Source organism: Oncorhynchus masou, chromosome 4, assembly GCF_036934945.1.
Source record: "Oncorhynchus masou masou isolate Uvic2021 chromosome 4, UVic_Omas_1.1, whole genome shotgun sequence".
Taxonomy (NCBI): domain Eukaryota; kingdom Metazoa; phylum Chordata; class Actinopteri; order Salmoniformes; family Salmonidae; genus Oncorhynchus; species Oncorhynchus masou.
In genome coordinates, this window is record NC_088215.1 from 13,217,163 (window position 1) to 13,222,821 (window position 5,659).

Sequence of the window (5,659 nt, forward strand, 5' to 3'; positions counted from 1 at the left end):
CCAACGGTCTAATGTCCATTGTTTGTGTTCCTTGGCCCAAGCAATGCTCCTCTTCTTATTGGACCATGAAGGCCTGATTTACACAGTCTCCTCCAAACAGTTGATGTTGAGATGTGTATGTTACTTGAACCCGGTGAAGTATTTATTTGGGCTGTAATCCGAGGCTGGTAACTCTAATGAACTTATCCTCTGCAGCAGAGGTACTTCTGGGTCTTCCTTTCCTGGAGTGGTCCTCTTGAGAGCCAGTATCATCATTGCGCTTGATGGTTCTTTCAAAGTTCTTCAAATGTTCTGAATTGACTGACCTTCATGTCTTAAAGTAATGATGGACAGTTGTTTCTCTTTGCTTATTTGTGCTGTTCTCGCTATAATATGGCCTTGGTATTTTACTAAATAGGGCTATCTTCTGTATACCACCCCTAACTGATTGACTCAAATGCATTAACAAGGAAAGAAATTCCACAAATAAATGTAACAAATCATGCCTGTTACTTGAAATGCATTCCAGGTGACTACCTCATGAAGCTGGTTGAGAGAATGCCAAGAGTGTGCAAAGCTGTCATCAAGGCAAAGAGTGGCTACTTTGAAGAATCTCAAATATACATTGATTTGTGTCACGTTCACTGTCTTCAAACTCCCTGTCATAAATGAGCCAAGGCACAGCGTGCATTTAATTCCAAATCTTTAATAAAGTGAAACCTTCACAAAAAATAGGTAAACAGAAACTGAACGTGACGCAACTGTGGCGCACACAAACACACACAGGAAATAAATAATTACCCACACACACTCGGTTGGGAAAAAGGCTGGCCAAGTATGATTCAAAATCAGACACAATGACAGACAGCTGCCTCTGATTGGGAACCATACCCTGCCAACAAAGAAACAGACAAACTAGAATGCCCACCCAAATCACACCCTGACCTAACCAAATAGAGAAATAAAAAGGCTCTCTAATGTCAGGGCGTGACAATTTGTTTAACACTTTTTGGTTACTACATGATTCCACATGTTTATATCATAGTTGTGATGTCTTCACTGTTATTCCACAATGTAGAAAATAGTCAAAATAAAGAAAAACCCTTGAATGAACAGGTGTGTCCAAACTTTTGACTGGTACTGTATGTGTGGCTGTCATCTAGTAATAGTACATATGGACCGACAGGTAACTACCAAAATAAAGGAAACACTTGAGTAAATGAGGGTTCTGGTGGCTCTGTTATGGTTTTGGGTGATTTTTCCTGGAATGGAAAACTCAACCCCATGAGAAGGCAAGGTAAATGCCAATAAATACACAGCCATTCTGAGGGATAAACTTCAACCTATGGTGAAGCAGTTCAACCTGATGGCAATGCTCCCATCCACAGGGCACGAGTGGTCACTGAATGGTTTGATGAGCATGAAAATTATTTAAACTGTATGCCATGGCCGTCTCAGTCACCAGATCTCAATGCAATTAAACACTTATGGGACATTCTGGAGCGGCCACCACCCTCAACAAAACACCAAATAATGGAATTTATTGTGGAATAATGGTGTCCCATCCCTCAAATAGAGTTCCACACACTCTAGTAGAATCTATGCTAAGCTACATTGAAGCTGTTCTGGCTCGTGGTGGCCCAGCGCCCTATTAAGACGCTTTGTGTTGGTGTTTTCTTTATTTTGGCAGTTACCTGTATGCGTGCGTGTGGAAACATCTACGTAGGCAAAACAACAATGTCCAGTGCTCTAGTAATATTAAATATATAGACTGATGTATGCATGTGTATCCATCTATATAGACAAAGCAAACAACACAAAAACTTTCATCACAGTAGCACTAGTATGATAAATGACCACTGAGAAACCAGACTTCCCTCGGTACATGCACTTAGTCTCCCGCAGGAGAGACTTTTAAAATAATTCAATATACATTAAGGAAGCTTTCTGCAATCTATTATTAATATGGATACACTGCTGAATAAGATAATAAGATAATAATAGAATAATAATCAGAGGCTCCGAATAGGGGGGAAATGGGGGGAGGGTTTAAGAGTGTTGGCAGAGAGCTAACAGACACACACACACACACAAACACCCACACACACACAGCTAAGCTAACAGAAAGGAGCATCATCATCATGACCATTACATTACCTAAATCATCTAGCTAACCCTCCCTCCCTCCCTCCATCCTCTCCTCCCTCCCTCCACTCACTCATTCAAAAGCTATTCATAGCTTTGAGTAACTAGGGAATCAGGTAGTTCATCATTGGGTTGTCATTGATTTGTATGCCTACCACTGAGTATTAACTGTGTTAGGCAAGTTAGGATGTTCTGTAATATTCAGTGTTGAAGTTCATACCTCTGGGAGATGGATTGAATGAAAAACGTAACACTAAATGTCTAAGATTGGAGATAGAGAAAAACATTTAGATTGAAGGAAAGATTATCCAGATTGATCTTTCAGCGATACATACAGCATAACTTCAGTTTACAATAGTTTGTGATTAGGACATACATAAATACCCAAAGGTTTAAACTAGTTAAAACAACATCATACTGAATGGAAAACTGGATTGCCATCATTTCAACCAGTTTTACAGACTGGGCGTCACCATCAATTTCAATACTAAGCCCGTTTTGTAAACAATTAACACACGTTAGAAGGAGCAGCAGCAGTAGCAGTAGTTCCCGCTCAGCCCAGTCAAAACTGTTCGCTGCTCTGGCCCCCCAATGGTGGAACAAACTCCCTCACGACGCCAGGACAGCGGAGTCAATCACCACCTTCCGGAGACACCTGAAACCCCACCTCTTCAAGGAATACCTAGGATAGGATAAGTAATCCTTCTCACCACCCCCCCTTAATGATTTAGATGCACTATTGTAAAGTGGCTGTTCCACTGGATGTCAGAAGGTGAATTCACCAATTTGTAAGTCGCTCTGGATAAGAGCGTCTGCTAAATGACTTAAATGTAAATGTAAATGTAAATGCAGTAGTAATAACATTGTTCATGACTTCTGACTCTGAATATCAGACCCATATCTCACTCCTCTTCCTCCCTCCATCACACCTGCCAGTGTCTGGATGATAAACTGGGGATTCATCCTGAGAAAGAAGGGAAAAAAGGAGAGGGGACCATCTGCAATGATTGTTAATGTGATGACATAAGGAATAACAAGGCTGTTACCAGTCTGTTGGTGTCGGTGGTAGGTGTCATCCCATGTGCACACACACACACACACAGTGTGAACACTTACCTCATACAGGTCTAGCATCTGGGTGGTCTTGACATTCTCCATGGCCAGGGTGTCGGAGAGGTACAGGTTGTATGTGTCATTCTGGTTCCACTCTGGCACTGCAGCGATGATGTATCTTATGGGTTGGGGTTGTAAACAAGCTGCCGAGTACGTGTTGGGCGTCACAAGATCAGGTCCTGTGTGCATATTGAATGTTTAACACTATAGCTGCCAATGTTCTCTACACAACATATAGTGTCTTAACAGCTGCAATAGAAGAGTGAGACTGCACACTATGAGACTACACACCATTGTGTAGTAATGCTACAAATGATTTCAAATCAAATCAATCAATTATTTGTCACATGCGCCATATACAACAGGTGTAGAATTTACCGTGAAATGCTTACTTACGAGATCTTTCCCAACAAATCAGAGTTAAAAAGTATAACAAATGTACTACATACGAAAAAGTACTCAATCTGAATAATTGATCTCCTGCATGTATATCCAGATGCATGTGTTTATCACTGTAAAATGAATGTTGCTTACCTTAGGCAGAGAATATTTGAGCAGTTTGAGTTTGAGGAATGGATCCCTCTGGTAGGACACATAGTAGCTGTCCTGTCCTGCTGTAGTAACCTGGAACACATTGAGCCACGACACTAACTATTCCCTTTGTGTTCAATTGTATCATTTGTCCATGCTGTACATCTGTGACTCATTGTTGTCAACATGAATTAACTTCTTGGATTAATCTAAAATCTTCAGAAATGTATCAATCATTACTCATCTTGCATCCTTCAAACAAGTGAACATGCATTATTTATGATGTAAAGATATACACCGAGTGCACAAAACATAGGAATACCTTCCTTATATTGAGTTGCATCCCCCTTTGCCCTCAGAATCTGTCAAAAATGTGTTGAAAGCATTCCACAGGGATGCTGGTCCATGCTGACTCCAATGCTTCCCACAGTTGTGTCAAATTGGATGTCCTTTGGGTGGCGAACCATTCTTGATACACACAGGAAACTGTTGAACGTGAAAAATTCAGCAGTGTTGCAGTTCTTGTCACACACAAACCGATGTGCCTGGCATCTACTACCATGCAATGTTCAAAGGCACTTACAGTAAATGTTTTGTCAAACACTGGAAAGAGGTCTTAAAATGGTTTGTATGCTCTGTGTATACTTCATCAGAGAGGAACATTGATGCATAAGGAATTTAAATGGCTATTTACAGTTGTTTCTATTGAGAAAATAACAATCACATCTCCTGGCTAGCATACAGATGGCGTAGCAGTGCAGACTTGGTTTGTTGTCTTCTCGTTTACTTTTTGTATTTTTCATCTCTTTTCTATTTTTAAAATAAATATACCTTCCGGTAACCCGCCTCACTCAATGTGACACAGATCGACTATTTCTTTTAGATCTTATAGCCAGAACCTCCATCAGCAGCAAGCCATCAGAAGCTAACAAGCGAATTAGCTACTAGCTATTTAGTCTTTGTTAGCCACTGCAAAGTGGCCTTTATCTTCTGCAGAGGCACCAAGTGACCCAGCCCCGAAGCTAGCCTTGAGCCAGGCACACCTCGCGGCCTACTCTGTGATCACCCAGCTACCCAGCCGATGGCCGATGCCTATGGCTAGAATCCACTACTCCACCAGATACTTGCCGTAAGTGCTGCACCTTGGAAAGCGGATAATCACTGCTAGCAAGCTGCTAGCTAGCAGCTTCCGAGTGGCTATAGTGGCTAACGCCCTTGCCCCGAAGCTACCACCAGTTAGCCACAAGCCAGGCGCATCTCCCGGCAAAAAACAAAATTACTACAACTACAATACCTCTTTTGCCATTTGGCCCGCCCCTTTGTCGACATGACGCCCTGCCGTACCAACACGACTGGTCCGCAGATGTAATTCCATCCGCTGTGCCCTCAACCGGCCATTGCTGGACGTCAGAGCAGATGCTTCTACTTACCCCGGCCTGCTAACTTTAAACGCTGTGTCACCTGCGTGCTAGAGTAGTAACAACTACGCCACAGCTTCCCTGCTCCATCTATTGTTGTTCACTGGACCCTATGATCACTTGGCTACATAGCTGATGCCTGCTGGACTGTTCATATATCACGGTACTCCATTTACTTTATTTTCTTTTGTTTATCTGTCGGCCCTAGCCCCGAACTCAGGCCCTGTGTGTAGTTAACCGACACTCTCTGCCCATTCATCACCATTTTACCTTTTGTTGTTGTCTTAGCTGATTAGCTGTTGTTGTCTTACCTGTTGTTGTCTTAGCTAGCTCTCCCAATCAACACCTGTGATTGCTTTATGCATTGCTTTATGTCTCTCTCAAAAGTCAATATGCCTTGTATACTGTTGTTTAGGACAGTTATGTTTTAGTTTACAGTGGAGCCCCTAGTCCCACTCTACATGCCTCAGATT

The 5,659-nt window shown here is 42.1% G+C and overlaps 1 long non-coding RNA gene across 1 annotated transcript; it reads right to left on the reverse strand.

The window, feature by feature from the left end:
- Positions 1-2,978: 2,978 nt before the first annotated feature.
- Positions 2,979-3,858, reverse strand: LOC135524126 (uncharacterized). The gene is made up of 3 exons (XR_010452909.1): positions 3,772-3,858; positions 3,241-3,380; positions 2,979-3,088 (listed from the first exon to the last, which is right to left on the reverse strand). It is a non-coding gene; the product is annotated as an uncharacterized LOC135524126 (long non-coding RNA).
- Between the last annotated feature and the right edge of the window lie 1,801 nt (positions 3,859-5,659).